The sequence below is a fragment of the Malurus melanocephalus genome, unplaced genomic scaffold (genome assembly GCF_030028575.1).
Source record: "Malurus melanocephalus ecotype Western Australia unplaced genomic scaffold, MMel_1.1 scaffold_25, whole genome shotgun sequence".
NCBI classification, from domain to species: Eukaryota; Metazoa; Chordata; class Aves; order Passeriformes; family Maluridae; genus Malurus; species Malurus melanocephalus.
Window position 1 is genome coordinate 3,178,584 of NW_026623257.1, and position 24,622 is coordinate 3,203,205.

Consider the following 24,622-nt stretch of genomic DNA (forward strand, 5'->3'; position numbering starts at 1 on the left):
AAGCTTAAATAAAATGTGACTATTGAAAGGAGCAAAACTAAAGCAGCTTCAAGAACTGAAGCATAAGCCTAAACTTACTAGTAGTGTCCAACCACATCAACTGGGAATTGACACCAGAATTTCTGAAATGAAGATGCTCAGCAATAGGTGTGAATGAAAAAGCCAGTCACTAATCCAGATTTACACAGTTGCATATTAGCAAATCAAATCATAACAAGGACTATCAGTTTAAACATAAATAGATTATACTCAGATTTAAAATAAACTGCCTTAAATTTCACTGGAAATYAACCAACGAAGTATTCAATGAATTGGGACATTCTTAACATTTTCAAGAATTTTTTAATATTAGAAACATGAGTATCTCTTGCCTTCAAATGCCTAATGTTTCCCCCCTGAAGAGGAGGTATGAAGGACACTGTAAAAGGTTTAAAATCTCTGGCTGTGGTGAGGTGATTCCATTAGGATTCTGTATTTAGCTGCATGAACCACAAGCACATCCATGACCCAGGTGCACACTCTACGCACCAACCCGTGTCAGGACAAGAACTGAACATAAATATTCTTTTCTAGGATGAAGACAAATAAAACTGACAGCCTGCTAGGGGCAGGTTCCCAAGCATGGATTCCTGGGAATGTTAGAGTTTTATGTGCCCTGTCTGAACAGCCTTCTTGAAATAGCTGTTTGGGTATCATATAGGGGTTTTCTAGTCTTTGGTAGCAGCAGCATCCAAAATTCTAGTACAAAGGGATACTTTATTAAAAGCACCAGGGAATTCATTTCAAAATTAAGAGAAAACTGAGAATTCTTCAGCAATCGGATCATCATGTGTCAATCTGTGTATTCTCCTTCATGTGACCCAGATCACTTAAGAATTTTTAAGTGACCCCAGTCAGGTTTTGTCTGRCAAAGAGATTTTTTTCATTCATAACCTTCAAATTGACAACAGAACTCTACTTTCACTAAGATTTCTACTTTTACTTTAAAAGTCTGAAGTTTTCTTGTTACTTTTCTCACTATCCAATCACATTTAGTGTTCATGGACTTTCAAGACTATTATCATGTAGACACAATGGCCCCATAAATTTAGAAAGAATTTTCCAGTGTTCTTGTCCCTGTTCATTGAATCTGTTTGCAAAACCTGCCATATTGTGTAGTTCACCTATGCAAGAAGTCATATTAATTGTAAGACTAAAAATTTATTTCAGTGTTAAGTACGGCCATTAATTTTTACCAGTCACCTCTGAGGAGATAATTTTATTAGGTCAGAAGTTTGGAAAACTGAAATACAACAGAAGAAATTATCTWTTCGTAGACACACTGCAGGCTGAAAATGTTCTTCAAGTAAATTATTCATACTGATTTTTTTATAGCCCTAATTAATGTTTTCTGCTAGCAGGATATGTTTGCTACATTATAAAGCCATAGATTATGCAGAATTTTACTTTCTGTTCTAGTTTGATTTGATAAAAATTTTGACTTTTTTGGTTTTCACTATTGTTTTTTTTTTTTTTTTTTTTTTTCTTTCATAGTTAAGTGTTGTAGTTTAATTGCAGTGTAACACTGTCAAATTTTTAGGAAGCTATTTTTTCTTCTTAGTGTCCCCTACGGCTCATATTAAAAAATAATGACCATGTCATGTGTTACATATCTATCACCTATGTCATTTTATTCTTCCTATAGAGATACACAGCAGTTTTATTAAAGTATAGAAGGTGATGCAACTTTGTTTTGTGGTTTTGGTGATAACTTGTCATTAGTACTGAAATATGAAGCAAGATTTATTTATCCACATGTCCAAAAACAATGTGAACTAGAACAAGCAAAGTGCTAGAAAATAGTAAATGTTACAACTAGATGATACTTTTTAAAATATTAATCTATTTTTTTGTCTCTAACAGCTGTTGTTGTTGCACTTTTTGTTCATCTAGACCAGTGATAAAGATATGCAAAACCTTGTGTCATGGGCTTTAATTTCTGAGTGCAAAATTTGCCAGCTTCAATAAACAGCTATTTTAATTAGCACCTTCTTGAAATGAAAGCAGTTTCTCAATGTTCTCAGCATAAGGAAATAAAAACATGCATTAAAATTACCCCAAGAAAATTACAGGGAAGAGTGAATTCCGAGTACTGTTAGAAGAAGAGTAAAATTCTCGAAACATATTGCCTACTTGGTTTTTTTTTTTTTTTTTTTTTTTTTTTTTTTTTTTTTTTNTTTGTGCAAAGGAATCAATCCCAGAGAATAAAAGAAGATATTACTGTATCTAATGAGATAATAATACTTAGCAATTGTTCTCATTATACTAGATTAGTATTTAACTATTCTCAGAAAATTTCTGTCTTGCATAAGCACACAAGCACACYATCTCCTTTGAAAGCAAGCAATACRTGGCCTAGTTCTGATCCATCAGCCTGGTTCGTGCAATTGCATCTAAGAAGAAAAACTTTCAAAAAGCAACACATCTGCCTACTGGGTTGCTGAAGGATTAGTATTTAAATAGAATCTTCAAATGTTTTTTACCGTTGCCAAGGAAGTTGTATACTGTTAATTCTCCTGTTCAGTTGTTTACTTTGTGGTATGTTGCAACATTCTAAASCACCTTTTRGTTAATGAGGTTAAGCTGAGGTTARTGAGYTAAAGTTTTTCAAACATGCYTAAGTAYTTGCAYAAATATTCAAAAGTGGAAGATACTGATTAAGGAGGGGTTTGGTAATCTACTYCATTAACTCCTATTAGAAATTGTGATCCTAACATCCCCTTTGCCTTTCGTTGAAGACCTTTCAGTTAGAGTTCAATAACTTAGTGACTTCAATACTGAGGCTCTKCTGTCTTTGCTGTTAAATTAAGCAGAGCATGAAGTCTATATTTTGAAGTCAGAGTATATATTTTTGCCACCTATATTAATAAATAAAGTGACATTTGAGTGGCACATTTTTTTCTTTGTTGTAAAAGTTATTGCATGAGTCTGGAATAAGGAATCAACAAGATATTTAAGATAAAATGATCAACTCTAATAGGAAAATAACTTTAATTTCATAGAATCATGGAATAGGGTTAGGGTTTGAAGGGKCCTTAAAGATMATYTTGTTTCAACACCCCCCTCCCACCRTGGGCAGGGATKCCATTCACTGCAGCASGTTACCTGGGGCTCCATCCAACACTGCCTTGAACACTTCCAAGGATGGGGCATCCGCAACCTCTCTGAACAACTATTCTGGTGCTTCACCACACTCTGAGTAAAGAATTTCTACTAAAATATATAAAGGCATGAAGTCTGATCTCCAATGTGGAAGTCCAGTGATGGTTACTGATGTGGGGTAGAAATCTGAGTTTAAGGCAATACAATGTGGTCAATAAATTGATACACTGTATTTAATATTAAACTACACCTGAAAGACTCCTAATTATATATTGACATGTAAACTGTGTATTAGTTTGTGCATTAGTTTTGTGTAAATTAATACTGTTCCCCCTAAAACTGCTTCTATTTTCTTCCCATTGTCTGACACAGCCAAAAAAGTGCACACACACACACACGCCCTCCTTGTGTATCTGGATATTTTGCCTATAAATAATTAGTAAATATCCTAAGCTAAATGCACACATAATTAAAATTAAGGGTTTAAAATTAATTTCACAATAAGATTGATATTTGCTACAGTGACAATTCTGCTAAAAGAATTATTTGAAATTACAAAAATTAGAATGTGCCTTTTAACAGCAGTCTCACACAAAGCATATCAGTGTTCAAACTCTAAGTAACATTAGCTCATTCAATTACTTAAAGCCTGCTTCAAAGATTTTTTTGTTTGTTGTTTTTTTTTTGTTGTTGTTGTTTTGTTGGTTTTTTTTTTAATTGATGTTTGTTTGTTGTGGGATTTTTTGTTTTTTTAATAAAGTAACTGAACATATTTCCAGTTGCCACAGTTGCAGTTTTAATTTTTCAGAGGAGTGCATTTTAAGTCAAGTCAAAATCTCAAGCATAGTATTGTGTGCTCAGCATTATATTGCTCATGAATCTTATTAAAACATCAAGTTTTTTAAATGTGTGTGTGCTGTGTGGTATCTTCTTCCTTGAAGTGTTGTGACACAAAAAATTTTGTTCTAGTAAAATACATGTGATTATATGCTTTGGAAAAAGTATTGATCTATATATTTTATATATAAYTMTAACTATGCAGAAACATGGAAAAAATAATTAGAATTATTAAAGGTATATTCAACTGTGACCTTTGTGCAATTGTGTCAAGCGTAAAACATTTCAAATTGCACTGTGTATAAAAATGAAATTTTGCAGAGCCTTTTGKAAACGTCTCTGATGAGTAAATAATGCTCACTTAATATTGTCAATTGCATTTCTTCTGAAATAAGTGGCTGGGGTGTTGGTCACTGACCTGTAGTTAGATATTAAACTTGTGTTAGAACTGTTTCAATATTAGTATTATGTACTATGTAGTCACATGCACATTTAACTGAACATTTGTGAATACAACATGTATATTAACTGTATCTTAAATGTGTCTTTACATTTTTTTTWRSYWWWTTTTTTTTAAAGAACAGTGTGTCCAAGGAATGGCAGGGTCCTGGTGACATRTTGAAAATCATTAATATTTTTTACAATTGAAACAGTTTTTTCTCATCTCCAAATACCTATTCTCCTGCCTCCAGAGCTGAACTGCATTAGCCAAGATAAACAGGAGCTAGACAGTCACCATAGTCACCAGCTTTATTTATRTAATGATACCTTTCTTTTCCGCTATACCTGCTGGTCAGATTGCTCCACTCWGCCAAAAGCCATTTCTCTTCCCGCAGCTTGAAAATCACCTCTTTGATTTTCATGCAGTTTCATATTGCAGTTCCAAAGTGATTGGGACATAGAAAAATATGAGTATGAACATGATTAAAAGTTCATTTTTCAGGTGGACTTCCTAGCATTGGATCTGCCTTTACAAACACAGCTGCATGATTCAGATTAGAAATGGTTTGTGCCCCACTGGCTTGGAGCACGTGTGAAATTAGTGCGACAGCTTCCACATAACAATACATCAAAACCTTTTTTCTCTTCCCCTATTTGGCTGTAAATCTTTCTCCTCACTTCCATGATTTTTTCAAGTCCACAGCATCTGTTGTATCCTGCTGAATTTGTTTGTGCAGATAGCACAACGCATTTTTGAAATAATTTTCACCAATTTGAAATGAACGTACAATGGGCAAGGGAAATGTGAGTACTTTTAAAGTTTGAAAATCACATTTTTTTTTCTCACTTTTGATTAAAGAGTCCCTAGTGAAAATGCTGCAGGAAGTTAATACYGACTTTCTAACAGCACTGTGGTGAAGTACAATCTGTAGGCACTCATTGATTAATTTCAGTTATTCACGGACACATCTCGTGGAGTACAGAATTTCGAAATATTTGTTTTGGGTTTACACACAATTTTTTTGATCAAGTTAACTTAAATAAGACCTGTTTTATYTTCACAAAATTTTTCCTCACCTTCAAAAGTCAATGATAGTAAGAAAAYTATTGTTACTCTGGATGCCTTGATATATCTAAGTGATGAAATAATCAATCTCTGTGTATTTCTTCCCTAGTACCCAAGAAGTGTTATAACTGTTTCATTGAGTTAATTGTGACGACATTTAAACTGCCTAACAGGTAGTAATTATACTGAAATTTAATTATTTTTAGCCACTTGCCTTCTATATTAAAAATAATAAGTGGACAATTGCAACTGTATATTGGCACCTTGTTTTGTGCTGTATTTTATTTTTTTTWTWWTWWTTTTTTCCCCTTAATCTAATTTCAATGCTTCTTTCACTGCAGCAGCTTAATGTTATTCATTTTTTTTTGACACAAACCTGCCTTATTGGAAGGTCACATTTTAAATTTTGGAGAGCTTTTTCTGGCCATCAAACATAATCTGCTATATTAAGGAAAGATCATGGCAGATGGTACTGCATTTTTTTTCTTTTTCACTTCATTATCAGTCAGTTTTCTGAATTCAGAGGATTATATCAGGTTCTGAAGGCCCCAATTTAATATTTATCACAGTGATACAGGGCACTGAAGTTCCTCATACATGAGAAGAATTTATTCATAACTGATTTCTGCTCTAATAAAAACATTATCTGGTATTACTATACTTATATTTTGGGTTTAAGGAGWCTAATAATGCTTCTTGTTTGTCCTCCAAAATGAAAAGGAGATAAACTAAGTCAGTGCATTTCTATATCTGTGCAGAATTTCCTGAGTTTTTCATCCATAATATCTGCTTCCACCGATACAAAAGACACTAATGGACATTATGTTATTCTACAATTACAACACAAGTAATTAAATTTTTAGTGCTGAGGCATTTGCTGTACCAAAACCATGTTCTGACTTACACCTGAAGAAATGCAGTATCTCTAGCAAATTTAACCAATACCAGCTTTGCCTCGATGAAAGAGCAGTCTACAGAGAAATAAGATCTTTTTTCTGCTTTKTCTCTTTAACCTCCCAGTATGAAAATGCAGTGACTGTAGAGGTTAAGGGGGATTATGACAGAAGTCTTTGTAAATAACACAATCTCCATTTTAATAACTTCTTGAAGGAGGCTCTGCTTTTTCTCCCACTCAAGGCACTCTCTTTTCAGATTTATTTTTAATGACCTATTTATCTGAACCTAAACTAACTTCAGATTTCAGTTAGTGATTTTTGGGAAACTGGAAAGATAACAATAATTATAATACTCAGACCTGTCTTTAAACTGTGTAGGAAGGTCATGGTAAGAAAGAAAGAATGAAGGGGAATAAGATTTGATGGCTCTGAAAAAACAAAGGGAATGAGGAAATAAGGAGGAAATTCTACCCTATGGTTGTTACAGGATATTTCATGAAACCAGGAAAAAAATGTAAATCTGCTTCTTAAATATTAAGGTGTAAAATGCTCAATTAAAAAGATTTTTAAGGGGCTGTATTTCAAGAGAAAGATTCTGGACATCTCAATATCTAATAAAAAGAACATTTCCTCTTTTAAACATCATGTTATTAATTTCTAAAGAAATGTGTACATCATTTTTTCTGTAAGCAGAACATAGCAGGCTGTTAAGGGACTAGAGGAATATTCACCTAATAGCATTTAGAGACAGCAGAAAGAGGAAGGCATTACTAGTGAAATTTAAATGTATATGCTCAAATCCACAAAGGATTTARGATGGATGCAGGCCCCTAATTTAAATATCCGTCTTCAAAACCACAACGTAAATCTTTGAGCATCTAATCTACCTGTAGACACTTGAAATTTTGCCAGTGAGTTACTACTAGTACAGAGAATTTGCTTCCAAATCTTTTCCCTATTTGGTAGAACTGAGTGGCTTGATTCATCCTAACCATTTGTCTTCAGCTGGAAACATCTGTGTGGGCATTTCACACAGAGTAATTCAAATAGTGTGTTCAGACTGAGAGGAGCAATGTGCATACTTCATTTTGCTAAAAAGAGGAGCCATTTATCTTTCCACAACTTAAAAATCACCCCTTTGAGCACTTTGGTGACTACTTTGAAGTGGTGCTGCTTTCTCTTCCATAATATCTGCTTCCACCTATACAAAAGACACTAATGGACATTTAAACACCATTGTTTGCTGAAGAAAGTGTTCTTGTTTACTGGTTTTCAGTGTTCAAATGTATTCTTATTTGGACATTTTCAAACTTTTTTATTCTTAAAATAACTCTCAAGTGGCATGCAGCAAAATTGAACTCTGACTAACATAAAKTAGTTGGCTATCATAAGTTAAACATTGGCTATCATAAGTTTTGTAGTAACAAGGAAAAAAACAAAAAAACAAAAAACAAAACTAATTTAGCTCCTGAACTGCTGCCTAAAARTAATACACTCTGATGGTCCACGTGTAAAATTATGAAGTGATATGAAGATGGCTGAGATACAAACATGGATGTTATTTATCTGATATCTCTTCAAGCACAAAATAAGTCCACAGCATGAGTGGTCACTCTGACTCTGAATTACTGTTATTTACTGCAATATCCTTTTATAAGATTTTGTGGAGTTCAAAAGAACATGTAGCCCTTTAGAAAGGGAATGGAAATGAAGAATGATCTGTTATATAACTCCAGGTCTTTATAGCAAAATGAACAATTTTGTTAACTCTTCTTGTTTTGCCACACGTGATTGGGGCTTACGAAAATACATAACTTTTCTAACTTTCAAAATATTATCAAAATATTTCTAATCAAAAGTTATATTACTGCAGAAAATTATTATTAACTAGATGGATCCCAGCCTATGCAGGTTATCTCAAGAACTTGTTATACACCTTTTGTTCTCTGGTGATTTATTCGGCCAGATCATTCCACAGAATATCTTCCACTCAAAATTCCAAGAGCAAGGATGGTCCAGAACACRCTTTTATCCACTGTGAACATTTCTGTAAGTTTCATATTGAAAGCTACAGGTGTACTCACTAAAAAATCCCATGCACTTTTTTTGTCAAGAAGAGCATCATTTGAAGGGCAGATATTCCTAGGAAAACAGTCTGTGTCATTGCTGGTAATTTCACTGTGATTTTGCTGAGCTAATCTAATCAAATATTATTCTAAAATTGAAAAAACTTTCAAATGTGAAATTAGAGAAATATGATCAGGAATTGGAGAAATATGATCAGGAATTTCTGGTCATTCTCACATCTACTGAATTTTATTGAATTATGTCAACATTTTCTGCTTACTAACATTGGGAAAATCACAACATCCCCCTCACAATTGAATCACGAAGCAAATAAGATGAAATCAAAGCTGAGAAGAGTTTTCATGCTATTTCTTACTAGGAAAATCTTAATCATCACAAATGAATAACATTTTTCTAATTGCTTCCTTAGATACTTTTAATGGTTCCTATAATTTTTAGAAAAATATTATTAAATATTTAAATGCTGASTTAGCTTTCTCCAGTTTTAGTGTTTCTTTATTAAAACAAATGCAGCTTTTAGAATCATGACAATTCTGCTGGAGTGCCTTAGTGGTTTTAGTACTGAGTGTCCTTGTTACGGTCCAAAGACATAATACTGAAATGTATAAAGTTACATAGCTCATTAAGATAGCTGCTTCTAACAGCAGAAGTTTTTAATTGCATGTATCTTAAGCATGCTAAAATTCTTTGAAATGGGTAGAAAGAATAAGAAGCAGGTGAAAAGATTACATTGGTCTTTACACACTTATTTCATGTGCTTGTTTGACAAAGATGGTTTGTGGTTTTGCAAAGAAATGATGGCACGACAAATAATTAGGCTCATTCTATTTTTAAAGGTGCATTCATTTCAACTGATGTGTCTGTCAAGTCATATTTCTGGTTTTTTCCTCTCTGCCATTCCCCAAATTTGGACTGTTACCATCATTTCCTTTTCCCCTGCTGTTGCAAGCAAAGATGTTATTGGAGCTGTATGAAAACTATGTCTTTGTGCTCACTCTCAATGTTCATTTGCTGCTCATGAAACAATGCTGCTATTCAACAATGGACTGTTCAAGAAACATAGKATTTGGAAGAACAAATTAATCAAGTAGAAGAGGTGGATAACAAACTCTAAAAATAATCTACTTAAGAACTATTCCCCAGGTCCATCTGAATCATAACCAGAGCAATATAACCATTGGCTAGAAATAATTTGATAATAATTATGAAGAGCTTCCTATTAACCTATAAGGAAAGCTATGTATTTCTGCTTACTATCACAATGATGTCAGTAATTGTGTTGTTTGTGCAGTAGAATATGTCCAAGTTGTAACCTACGTGTGCAGCTGCTGATTTGCATGAAGGACTCTGCCTTACTAAACCCTGAAACTAAGCATGGAAACTGTGTTCTTTTACCTAGAAAATCAAAGGCTTGATTCAGTATGAATTCTGGGTCAAGACTGACTGAACATTTGAATTTGCTCTACATTGAACATACAATTAGCAATAGCTCTTCTCTTAATTGTTAATAAAATTTATAGATTAACTGCTTACTAGTTATTTTCCTTCAGAAATGTGTGTACTGGATTGCAAGGGTAAAATGTCATAGATGAATAGCAAGTCTTCATCAGTCTTTGACTGATTTTGGGGAAAAAGGCATCTTGCCCTTTCAGTAGTAAGAATGTTACTCTGTCTTAAGCTCAGTGTCTACAAGCACAGGCACCCAGTTACTGGGCACCCAGTTACTGGTTTTATAATTTTATTACTTAGAATTATTTTACCCTAACCAGTTTGGAGAATTCTGAACAGCTCATATTTGTTTTTTATTGCTTCTCCAGGTATATTGCTATTCTCTTTTTGAGATATAATTTATACCACATTGCATCAGTAGTATTTTCATAAATGTAAAAAGTATACAGAATAGAGTTGTGTTTGCTTTTCATAAAGAAATCCATCATCTTACTGTAGTGAGAACTCCATTTAAATTTCTTAAATTTTAGTAGTCTGTTTATTTTATTTCTTTTATTTTGGGAAGACTGTGATTAAAGTGATCCGAAATGTCCAAGCATAAAATAAAGTTTGTCTGTGTATTCAGACTCAGACATGTATGCAGTGACTGTTCAGGGTTGCAAGGAGGTTGATTTCTCTGTTTAATGTAAGACAAATTAGCAGGGTAAATTTTCAAGCATTCATGAGGATATGATCACCCATAATACATGAACTCTGATGTAATTTTAAAATGAAATCAGAAAATCCATTTTGGAGGAAGCCATTTCTAAAGGAGAATTAAATGTTTCCAACAAATCCCAAACTGTATTCTAAAAGTGTTAAATTAGGATTTTTACCTAAATTTTCTGAACTGAATGATTTCATTTTCTTGGTCATAGATATTCATGTATTAAGGGGAGGTAACTGAAATAATTTTTAAAATTAGCATAAGGTTTGAATACATGCAAACACTTAAATATAAAAAGTATTCCAATAACAATAGAAGGATAGATAGTGTAATACAAAGTAAAATAGAATTTTGAAAGGAAAACCAAATCTGTCAGCCCAGGTCTCCCGGGGTTGTCTTTCTTCTTCATTTTACTGTTAGGTATAAAAAAGTAGCTTTTTTTTTTTTTTTTTTTTTTTTTTTTTTTTTTTTTTTTTTTTTTTTTTTTTTAAGGAGATTCTTGCCATTTCCCTCAGGGAAGTAATACTACTGCTTTAATGGAACTTAGGATATGTTTGAAATAACCAGTTCAACTTTCTTTATTGTTATTCAGCATCATAACAACACTATTTCTTACACTCCRTTGCATTCTTTAAAATAACAATTTTGTCTTTTGGGTTTTCATCCTTCAAATGCTTATTGATTTSTTGTTTCACTCGAGGCATTAGACAAACCAGAGATGTGTAATTTTMTAGAATTGTCATGGTTGTTTCTGAAGTCCCTACAGTTTACAAATGTTTATCTAGAAGATGGCTTCTTGAACTGAATCCTATATTCCGAGTATTACTCYACCAGAGATGCCCAGAGACAGGTGCTGCCTGTTTTCTTTCTCTTGAGATATCTCTGCATATTCAGCCCTAAATTGGAAAGTATTGACTTTCCTTTCCTGTCATCTCACATTGCAAACTTACAGTTCGGTATCACATGAACAATTWCTTTGTATTTCTAAGGCTATCAATGAGGGAGGTCCCCCTATCACACTGATAATTTGTTCTTCACTMGGTTATCTCTTCTTACCTTTCAAAGCTCTGTTTCCAAAGCTGCATTTCAATATTTCAAACATAAAATAAATCAAGAAATAACAATCTTCAGTAGAGGAATCCCAGTACTCTGCATCATACATTGTCATACTGTAGCCATCATATGTACTCATTCACATAGTACATTGCAAATAGCCTGGAACAAAAACATGTGTTGGGGAAAACTCTGACCTGTGTGCTAGAGAAAGAGATATTGAGCACCATTGAGCTGGCTCACTAAACCTGAAAATTTCTCTTGCTAATCTAAATGTTCAAGGTAGGTAAAATTGCTTTTCTGATTTCTTCAGACTGTGAAACTGGGAAAATGCATCCATTACAGAAGCATAACATGATCTACTACATGAATTTTTCTCTCACAGAGTTTTTGACAAGCTAAAGTAGGTAAGTAAAGATAATATCTTTTGTTATATCAACTACTGGACTTAACACAAATTAGAAAGGGTTGCTAAGTTTCAAAAACCTACAAGCAGCAAGGGATGGGAAAAGGATTGTGCATATATTATGGAAAAGTACAGATATTTTGCAGCTCTGAGTTTCGTAAAACAACAGAAATATAAGCTTAACTCACAAAACATTTAGGACCCTTTCAAGGAAAACAGAAGTTTTAATAGATTGCAGGACTAAAAGAGAGTCTGCCCTGGTTCAATTTCTTGTGATGTAAGGTTTAACTGTGCTGATTACTGAGCACAGCCTAAACCCAGATAAGTAGTTTGTAGCTGTAGTTGTGACATAGAATGAAATTATGACAAAAAAAGTAGGGATTTTCTGGGAAACTGAATTTAAGAAATAAAATGCATGAACCTCTATATCTCCTGTGCAAAAATATGCTTTTTATCTATTGACATGCTGAGGAATACAGATAAAATTATCCTAAATGCCAGAGATTTTATAGACTTGGCTGCTTTTAATGTTGCCTGTTGAAAAGAAATGTCAAGCACAGTTTCAGGCCAGTCTGAGAATACAAAGTGTTATTTTTCTACTCAYATGCTTTACAATCCTAATARCACCTAATCTGGTGCACCCTAATTGTATCTGTTATGTGACACACCAACTGAAGCTTTCCAAGCTAATATTTCAGTCTGTCTATTTAACACGGAGAAATTTTATTTACATAGATAATTTTGGAAACTAAAGGCAGATGCTTTGTCAGTGGTCTCCATAAAAAGACTATTTTTGACGTGTTTAAGTTTGACACGTTATGTGCAATAATAGCCTAAGGTGATAAATACAGCTTTCTTTTGCAACATTTACAAGATTTTATCATGTTGCATAGCACAAACCAAAGACATMTTATTATCTAAGAAAGATGAGACATTAAATATAGATCTTTTGTTCAGTTTGGGAAGAAGATGTCACTTGTTGACTGGAACACTGGGTATGGGGTATCAATATTAAGGTTCTAGTATAAGACTCCTGCATTGACTTCAGGTGAAATTTTCTCTGTGCTTTGGGTTTCATCGGTTTCAAAATGAATATAGTGTAATAATCACACATAAAYGTAAGGGTGAGACTTAATGCATATTTAATGAAATGTATCCCCAGACAAATAAGAATTTCACATTTGTCTGGATTTGAATTAGTTTGGGGTTAGAATGCATAGCTTAACAAATATGTGCAAAAGCTCTGAATAAATTGCCTCTTGAAATARGGACAAAATAAGGATGACTCAAATTGCTTATTGTAAGATCCTGTACTCTCAAGAATACAGTTGTAACTTTTATACAAAGGAAATAGTAGTTCTCTTGACAAATATATACAAACAAAGCTGATTTTTTATTTCCTTACAAGTTGATGAGAAAAATTAATTTAATACACATGAGGAGTTGAACAGTTCTGTGCTCATCTCAGGACTCTTGGAAGCTTTTTCACATTATGCAGTTGGTGATCTGGCAGCTTTTGTGATTGGTAGATCCCTTGCAAAGGCAACTGTAAGGCAGATAGAAAGGTTTTAACATCCTTCTGACAAATCAACATCTGACAGCAGCCCTTGATGGTGCTGTTTCTGACACAGATTTGCCAAACACTGTCTAATTTACTTTAAAATGTCAGCAGCTGGAATGGGGAACAAGATGGTGACTAATAATTCTGAATTAATTGCAGCCATTAATTTTAATTTGTAATCAAAATGTTCCAATTTGGTGTACATTTAAATTACTAATTTAGTTTCACTCTGTGTATATCTCATATAAAGCAATTACTGATATTTTTCTCTGAGATAAATACCTCAAAAGCAAAGTGAAGAAAGATTGTGATTTCCATCTTAAACTATATGCATTTAAATTTGGCATTCCCTTTGTTAATCATATCTTAGTAAGGTTCTATCAGGACTGGAAAGATTTTAAAAAAAAAACAAACAATTGTTATAATAAAATCTACACCTTTATGGAGGAAAAAAATTACTTTTATTCAGTACACTATGTAACAATGCTTAGATTTTTTTAGGATTTTGGTGTTTGAGATACGGTTTGTTCATTAGTTCATTTGTTTGTAAAATGGTGTTGCAAAAAGGGATGTCTCCTAAGCTGCCTGAAATCACATTAGTATTTTTCACCATTTCGGAAAAGTCAACCATCGAACCAAGGAGAATTCTCTGTTATCTGGATGATTACTTTGCACACTTCAAACAGAAATAGGATGTTGGTAAAAAGGAATTGTTTGTGAATTGGCTGGATTATGCCCAGAAAAAGGTCTGATAAAAGTACAACATAAGTAAAGCAATAATAATGAAATAAAAATAATAAATTCTAAAAATAAATAAATAAAAATRACAAGGAMTGACATTATCTAAAGACTYTAGAGTYCTTAATAACATSTTTTTCCAAAAACTGTTCAYGTATAAGTAATAATACAATTTACCACTGTAAGCAGCTCATCATATCATGCTGTTCTCTTAGYAATACAAAGAAATGGATCTGAAAAGAGCCAACTAAGAGTAAAAATATTCATCTCGAAATGCACAAGATTGACTGAAGATACTGAGTAGAGATAGAAAGCTAAAAAGTTTTCCTTTCAGATCCTAGTAATCCAGTATTAAAATAAAAATAACAATAAGATAATGACACAGCCCATCATATTATTTGCGTACAGGATTTTTAATTTATGGTATTATACGTTAGTCAATCACTCAGTCCTTCTCTTCAGGTGACTATCTACTCATTTTACTGTATTGAAAACAATTATTTAAAACAAAAATGCTTGAAAATTACTTTTTTTTTTTTTTCTAGGACCTCAGCTAAAAAAATATTTGCAGATTTTTTTTTCCACAGAATACTTGTTCTTTGACAAAGAGTAGAAATTCCAAACTTCAGAAAATCCTGAGAAAAAGATGAATACTATGACAATAATGAGTGGAGGTTACACACTTAGGAATACTCACACTCACAAGTAGAAATTTCCATATTTGCTTGGAAGATGTGTGGACAGAAATATGATCTGGAAGAAGAGGTTTCACAGAGCCTAGAGGCAGAGAAAGAAATTACTGCTCTTATGCATTCAGTTCAATATTCAATGCTGAAGTAACTGAAATTTTTAGTGGGTGTTTACATTGAAAAGTGGCAGATAGTTCAGCTTGTATTTTTTTTTGTCCCGAGTGAGCAATCCAGCATAGAATACTGCTAACTATTTCTCTACTACACTCAATTGTATTAGAAATAAATAAAAAAAAATAAATTAAATTAGAAATTTTATCAGAAACCAGAGAGAAACATTTTCATATGAATTAATAGTTCATTCTAGCTGCAACAAGATACCCTGACACAATCATTATGTTAGATCTACTGCTGTTTATGATCTCAGAATGACAAAGGAATCAATAAAAGGTGTCTGAATAGATGCAGATCACATTAGAAAGAAAACCCCCAAAACAACTTGCTRAGTACAATAGAAACTTCTGCTTGCTGCATATTACATCTGATTTAGTTGTTCATTATAATAAATCCAAAATTACTTCTCARTGATTTATACATAGGAAGTTCATCAGATGATAAATCTTCTCAGGACTTTCAACGCCATAAGGCAAATTAGACCAAAACTGTGGTATTGGTACTAATTAATTTAAATAGTGACAGTGATGACTGAAAATGGATTTTTTCATCATTCCCATTATAGAGTTCAATAAATTCCACTTCATTATTGTGTGTAAAGCAGGCTTTTAAGGTTTAATGCTCAGCATTTTGAGGGTGTGTAAATCTTACTTTCCTTAGCACTGCAACACATGAACCAAAGTCTAGCATTTATTTTTTGATCATGCTAGCAACCTAATATTTTATGTTGTCACATCAGTTTGAAAATAAAAAAATAAAAAAAAAAAAAAAAAAAAAAAAAAAGAGAAAGAAACCTTTGATCAAGAATTGCAGTGTTTTAGAGCTTAATAAATCTGCACCCAGTACTCTTGATTTCTTTCATAATACAGTGGAAAGAGAAAGTCATTAAGAATATTTTGTCAGAATCCTTCCAAGCACTGGTAGAGGTACTTGTGAAAAACTATGGTCTCAATGATCTGGAAGATTATTGCTTCAAGTTTGTCACAGGCTACCATCTTGAGAAAGAGTTTTAATGACTAAACCACTAACACTTGATGTTGGCTTTTCTGGTTTACTTCACAGGATGCTGAGAATACTCTTAATTAGCTATGTGATCACTGAATGTGTAAAGTAAACTAGAAATAGCATTTAGTWTATTTTATTTCAAGATATATATCAAAAAGCAGTCAGAATTCATATGTAGATACTTCTTCTTGTTATGGACAACACCAAAATATTCTTTCCTGTGCACAAGAGGCCCAACGAGATGTGCTGCTGAAGATGATTAAAAAAATGTATGCTTTTCTTGGTTTGGTATTTTCTTKTGTCTTGAGAAGATTGTGCCTCCAGCACAGCAAGGGCACACCTCCTGGAAGAGGAGGCAGGAGTGAGGGGAAAGGCACACAAATTATGGAGCTATCAATATTTTAGTAGTGGGGTATTGCTGYGGAGTTTATACCTACTTTTGAAAAATCTCATGTCGAGGTGCCAAAGCAAAGAGCATAGTGCTTTAATTTATCCAGATAAATATTGGATAACTCATAATTAGACAAATTATGGGCTATAACAAACTTTCTGGTTGATACAACCCAGCCCAGATGCCTCCAGAGCATATCATAAAACAGTCTGTTGCAAGTAACAACAAAATTACTGAGTCACAAGGTTAGGCACTCATTTAGTTCTGCTGTGGACAACCCTGCTATGAAGTTTTGCTTCCATTTTCTTTGTTTTCCCACTGATCCATCAACTGTCCCRTTGTCTGTTGTAGTTTTCCTTAGTTCAGCCCTTTCCCTGAGACTTTGTACCTGCCATCTCCCAGCTATGGCATAGTTCTGCAAAGACAATATTCTCAGCCTTTGAAACCTGCCATTGGGATGGGACACAAGGGTGGTTGTGGGGRTGATGCCAATTCTGACATTTCCTTCGCCAGCCCTCCAGACAGGATGATAATTTTCTGCCAAAATCTGACAGAATGCTGCTAAAACCACTTCCATGGAAAAAAAGATCTCTAGGATTCATCTATGCATTAAATAATCTTAATCTCTCAGGTTTTAAATTACCTGATGGTCCCTTCCAAARCTCTGAGAATGTACTCAACTATTTACTTCTTTTCTTTCTCCTTCTGGCAGTTTTCTGGAGTTCTAATCAACATGGTGAGTAAGAGTTGTTGGATAGCACAGTTACCTAATTACATTGCCATTAATTAATTATTTTTCCTAAATTATGGAGAAAATATTATGACATAATGAACTGGAAATTCAGTTTTAATTTTGTTATTTATTTGTCTVTAAGACATCTTTGACATCATTATTATTGATAGAGTTTAAAAATAGACATATAKAATAATTATTGGAAGTGTGCTCATTTTAGAAGTCAGTTCACAACAGATTAATGTATTAAAATATAGTGAGAAGCATAATAATTCATCATTTTATTTCATAAATAACTGGCAGTAAGATGGAAAGGGTGATAAAAATGCCAGCTGTTCCCAATTAAGTGCATCATAAGGGTTGAATTTCTGTTGATTTATTTATTCTTTAATTCATTTTTTAAATCAAAATTTTGCAGTAGCAGTAGGAGCTATAGTTCAACATAAGGAGCAAGGTCTGATTCTGCAATGCAAGTTTCCTTTTGTGGCTCTGAACCAGGTACACTGTATGTCTCATGATAGCTATCATCCTGATTAAATTTTAAACCTCCAGCCAGGATCATRCCTGAGGGTTTGAAATCCTTTCAAAGTGTAGACATCTCTGAAGATTTGATATCCTATGGACTTTTTCCAGGAGGGTCACATTTTAGTAACTGCTGGACCTCAAACACTTCAGATAAGGTAATGTTATAAATCAATTTTTAATTAAACAATTTAAATTGAAACAAAATACTATTTAAATTGTCTTAATGAAAAAGCTTAAATTAGTTGTCTCTGCAAATAATTAGTGCAATTCTTGAGAATATTTTTTTTATTTTGGKATTTCTGATGGGGTTKTTTGGGATTTTTTTTTTGTTTGTATTGGGATTTTTAGGTTGGGTAGAGACATATAATTATATATAGAGTTTAAAATCTAAACTATTCCTAATAATGTTTAAGGGAATCCARTGTAGAAGTCTTCTGGAACAGGCTAATTGCATATCTCTTGTGATTGAAAAATATATATGGCCATATCTTTGCAACTAAGGAAATTATCAAGATGACCTGTGATCTTTGTGGGAAAACACACACCCCTGTCTCTAAAAAAGATAAGCACCAAACAGGAGAAGTTAAGAAGTATATGAAGGCATGCAATAATAAGAAATTGAGATTTTATGTTTTAGATTCTTTTTTTTTTTTGCAACTTAGAAAAACAAATTTTATTTTAGAATACAGAAAAAATAATTCTGCAGTTTTGTATCACATCTGTAATCCATTCAGATTCTTCACATGAGAATTAAATTAAATAAAATTTCAAAATAATTTTTAAATGTATTTCTGGAGTAYGTATGCTGTGCACAATAAAGATCAGTACAAATGATTATCAGTTTAYAAGAAAACACACTGTACTTCTCTTATAAATAATAGTTTCTCAGAGTATGTTGAGAGTTTATTGTGCATCCTACAGTAAAACTTCTGAAAATACGTATGTGTACCACTAGCTGAATACTTCCCAGCAGAAAGGAAAATGGATATTTAGACCTGTGTGTTTTCTATTCAGATATGCAATTYCTGTTCTAGAGAGGAGTTGCATATTTGGATGTTAAAATTAAGTCTATGAGCATTGGAGGCACTCTGTGTGTTTTATGAAAAACACTTCATATTTTGCAGTATTTGACCTTTGTGTTTTTCCAGCATGTGTATCTTCCTTCAGTGATRTTTTCAAGGAGATGTAATATTCAGTTACGTTTTCCAGAGCATTTTTGTTAGAGCATTGCTTCCCTTACAAGCACCGAACCGCACATCAATTGTCCTACAGCTCTAGGTCTGCTCCTTGCACTGTCCAGCCAGACCACAGATCCTCATAGTTCAGTGTGTTCTTAATAGGAACAGAATATGTTGGCTTTGCCCAAATACTTCGATAATTCTAAACTCAGAATAGTATTAACTGCAGAAGATTTGTAGGGGTGATGGGGAAGTCTCTGAGTATTTGATTCTTATTTAAGAAGYTGGTTTTCTCTGGAAATGCATTTTTAACTTTCCTTGGCTAGCACAAGGTTCAGGAGCTCAGCCAATTCAAATCTCACACATCATGAAATCGTTCTTTATAATTTTCATGCCCAAGCACTTTTCAGGTGCTTTTTAATCTTTAGATTATTTTTTTTTGTTTTGTTTTACTTACTTACTATGTTCCTACTCCCAGTTTAAGGTCTTAAGGTGACCTTTTTCCAATAAATATCTGATCCTTTAAGCTCTTGAATGTAAACACAAAAAAAGACCAAATATCCTCCCTTGCTTCCTGAATGGGCAATTTCATTTGAAAGCGATGTTTATGTAGAGTGATAWTGAACTGCAAATTTCAGGTTAAGTGACCATTTATTTTGTTTTTCCATCTACTTGTATTCCTCCTTCCACTAAATATAATGCACTTGCACTTTTCACATACAATTTATAATTGCAACTTTATTTGTTTTGTAGTGACCTTGTTATGATGTAGTCTCTTGGCAGTTTTCACTGCATTGGAAAATTGATTAAAAAATTATAAGGAAYAAAAAGGTGTAGGAATTTATTTTCTACTTAAAAAATTCAGTTTGGAACTACAGAAGATTTGTCATACTTTGCTAAGAAAATAGTCTAAAACCTATTTTCAAACTCTTGTCCATATTTGTTGTCAACCAAATTGTACCAATAAAAATTGTATTTTTATCGTTAAGGCATACACATGTTTAAGCTAAGAAGATACTAAAACAAACATAGAAATAGTCAATTTAAGGAAGAAATTGGACCCAGAAATTTTTTTCTTCTCAGCAAAAGTGGATTTATATAAATTATAAATTCATTTGATTAAAATTTTAGTTGTGCTGCTTAATTTACAAGAAATTAAACCAGATTTTATACCAAGTGTATTCAAGTAACAATTAGCTCACTCCCAGATTGAAATAATATTTATCAAAAAACTGTTTAGTTCAAGAAATTGCAATTTGCCATTTTTTATGAATAATGACACCTTAATGCATCAGCAGCTCATTGAATGCATTGTGATTATTTGTGGAATAAGACATTCTAACACAAAGCCTCAGGCTGAGCCAAAACTTCTCATTATAAGAAAAGCTTTTATTGTCATTATAGAATCGTAAACTGGACTGAGGGTTGGATAAGAAATTCAGTCAATGACTAAGTGATAGACCATCAAGGAATAATGAGTTTGAATTGGAGGGCTTATCAAGAACCCCTTTTAGACTTCATCTTTTATCACAACAGAGAGCCAGCTGTTTTGCTCTGTCTCTCTTATGGTGTCACGTGCTTTCTCTGATCCTGCTGTTTTACAAGCAAGGAGATCAGGAAGGACTTTTTGGACAGGTGGCGATGTTGACTCTGAGCTGTAATTCATGCAATCTCTGTCCAGAATTACATTCGTGCCAAACACACTGACTTTTACATTCCCTTTGGAAATKGTTTTAAATGAAGGAACAAGAAAGATCTCAAAATATGTCACTTCTCTTCACTCTAYGGTTATGCTAAATGCACTTCTGCAAGGTGCTAATGGACAAGGTGTCTCAAGCCTCACATCACATCTCCATAAGGGTGAGGCCAGCCTCAGCTGTTGAGGACCGGTCTCCTAGGATAACTAGTTGAGCAAAAGATGGAAATTAATCTACATAGACAGATTAAATTGAAATGAATTATTTAAATTTTAGTGAATATTTGGAGGCAGAGACATGACATCAGTTGTCTTCCAAAAATCTGTCCCTCTAAAAAATAAAATCGAACAGAAAGCAGGAAAACCAGACCACTTCCTATACCTTTAAGTAACATGGAATGTGGTGGTTGTGCTTATAGTAACTCATTAGGCACAAAAATACAGAAGGGAAATAGGCAAAATACTCATGAATATGTAGTGCAGTTCACATTGAAAGAGCAGGGGTCTAGTTAAACAGCAAGATCAATCATAAGTAGGRCAGAAAATTCATTATTTTAGAGCTRTATAACAGGCTACAGAGCACAAGRCATTCGTTAACTAATGAAATCAGGAAAAAAGTTTCTTTGTACAGTTTTTATCAGATTTCACCTCTACAGATGATTTTTCAGTTTCCATGAAGCTTAAATGAAGAAGCAAAACCAGGCATACAAGACTATCAGGTGAGACTTAGCCTTAGTCATAATTTTAAAATCGCATCAGTGTTTTTTTTCAGAAGAAAGGTGTTGTTTGCCAATTTTTTTACAGTTCATGAGTCAAGCCCTTGACACTTAAAAGAGGATTAGGGAGTCCAGTGTTGACAGTTATTCAGGTCATTCAAGGATTTCCCCACTTCACATAAGTTTCACACRTTAAAAATTAACTTATCTGTTTTTCACCACCTTTTTCAAAAATGTCTCTCACAGCAGAATTATAGCTACAGCATCTCAGGGAGATTTAGTCAGGAATATATTGTTACAAGAAATATCTTATTCATTTTCCAGTCAGAAAATTGTAATGTTTTATTTTTCCTGTTAGGAGAGTTGAAATGGGTGTCTGCTTTGGAAGTCCTCACTTTTATTCTCTATTAGAGAGAAAAAGAGAAGACATTGGAGGACAGATAATTTGATCAGTATACAGGTTGTTCCACATTATCTGGTAGACCTAGACACAGAGAAGTGTAGTCTTTTCTTTAGGCTTCCTATAATCTGACAACACACCAACCCTTCTGAAGAACAGCAAAAAAAAAAAAAAAAAAAAAAAAACAACTTATTTTTGTCCTTTTTTTTTACCCCACACATGGATTTTAATTGCTTCTGAAAACAGCAGAGCGATGTAAAGGAGAATGTAATTTCCTTTATTTGAATATTGTAGGGTTGAAAAATGCTATTTGGGATTTCTTTTAGGATAATTTCTAYCACTGCAAAACTTAAAACAATTTCATTTTAATGTTATCAGAGCCATAAAATATCATCCTGGATTCATCTAACATGATTTTTTCCTGGTATTCAGATTAAATGTTTCTTTCAGGGTCTTGTTGAAGGGAAATTTTCTTATATAGATAGCAGGTAAGAAAGAAATTTAATTAATATAAATAAATATATTCTATGTATGCTATATTAAAAATATTYCATGAAAACTACCAGGCATAGCCTATGTTATATTTTGGTTTCCTTAAGTGCAATGAGAAAGCTAAAACCTCTATGTGCTATACACTTCTTGGGTGGCAAGAGCTTTCAATAAACCAGTGGGCAGTCTCTAAGAAGCAAAATTGGTAGTTTCATCAGATTTTTAATCCTATTGCAGAAATTTTATTTATTATGAGGATCTCTAGAGGTTGGGGTTCTTTTAATTTGTGGTGATGTGCTTTATTGAGGGGTGTGTATTTATCCCTGATTTGTTTTTCTTATTTGTGGGGGTTTTACACCAAGCTCAGCTCTAAGGACCTTATCTCACCCTGGCCAGCCTTATTGAATCTGATTTTCTCTCTCACTGAGTTGATATGTTTGAACTATTGCCAAGCCATCTTGATCTTTAATTATTCTGGATAGCAATGCTAGCATTATCCTGAATATGCATTTTCGGAGGAGGGATTGTGTGTTTATGTTATATTTAAATTACTTAAATAAATTTAGAGAAAACATATACTTAATAATACAAGCTGCCAAAATCTATAAAGACAGAAATAAAGAAGGGATAAAACAAAATGACATTACTTCTAGCCAGTCATCTTTTGTTATGCRGTTTTTTGTAAATACCATGGATTTTGCAAACATTTGTTTACATGTGTTTTGACTGCACATTTGCTATTCCTCTTTTTCCTTCCTAGAAAGGGGAAGGAATTTCATAAACTCAGATCTCTGAAGTGGAAAGATTAAAACAAATCCATACTTCATTCTTTTATACACKACTTTTCAAATTTTTCAGTAGTATTACCTGGCTTGCTGGATTCAATTGTAATAACCTGAACTGCAAGAGAACTAAGGAATCAAGGAAAATTAAAACATTTCATGAATGAAACATTGTCTCAGGAGACCATTTATTTTCTCCCAAGTTAAAACAATATGTTCTGCAATTCTAACTATTCTCTAAGTTTGATGTTAATGTCCATATAATGTGACACTTTTACAAAAGAGGAAATACACTACAAAATGAATTATTGTATTAACAATATAGTTCAAAATAATATTTAATGCTGTTTCTTCAGGTGAAAAAATAAAATGCACATAAACATAAGTTTTTCAAAGCAGTCTAAGGATAATTTATTAAAACAACAATGACAATGCAAAGACATATTGCAATTTATTAGATTGTTACTTGTTGTCTAGAGAAAAGAAAACTGATAATAATATGGTGCCTATAAATCAATGGTAGATAGTATCAGCAGAGAAAATACTAGAAATTAGTACCAGAGCAATAATGTTACCAGAGTGTCACGGCTGAAATAAAAATCCTTACCTTGAGTGTTGAGGTAAATTCCACCACCATTGTTGGACGCATGCACTTAGACAAACTCAGAGCAAATATTGCATTGTAACAATGACATATGGAATARCAAATTTTGGTACTGATAGCAAACAGTAATGAGAAGATAATGAAGAAACTAAAGCTTAATATACATTCATAAGTTGTTCTTCTGTGAATAGAAATAACCCACAGAAAACTACTGTAAATGATGCACAGAATTATGTTTTATGGCATCAACAAAATTGCTTTTATTTAAATTAGAAGCTTTCTAAATTCAAGAAAATGTAAATAAAGTTGTTATTATCTATGTGTTGCACTAGTGAAGATTAATTGGATATCTGCTCGATGAACACCAAATCAGATTTAAAATAGGAAGACCTTGCTGTTTGCTATCTCTAGTGTTTCTTTAGGATAGTATACTGGCAGAATTAATACTAAGAATTGAAATTATAACTGCCACAAAGAGATGAGGGTTAATATAAACCCATGAACTGCATTTTAGGAATGTTAAAGAGATATTTTTGGTTAGGTTAAAGACATTTGGTTAAAGACATTAGTCAATGTCTTTAATGTTATTGTTTCTGAAGATTCACAAGCATATTGGAGCTCTATAAATATATAGGTGTTGACAGGAATATGTGGATATTCAAGARATGAAATATGGTTACTTATTGAATGCAATATTGCATTTAAAACATTATCATATTGGTAATAATGATGAGCCACAAGCCTTCACAGGTCTTTGCAATAAAAGGAAGACTTCTTCTGGTACAGAGCTTTCTGTTTCTCTAAAGGAGAAAGGAGAATCATATCCATAGTTTTGCATATTTAATACGTTTGTTTGGG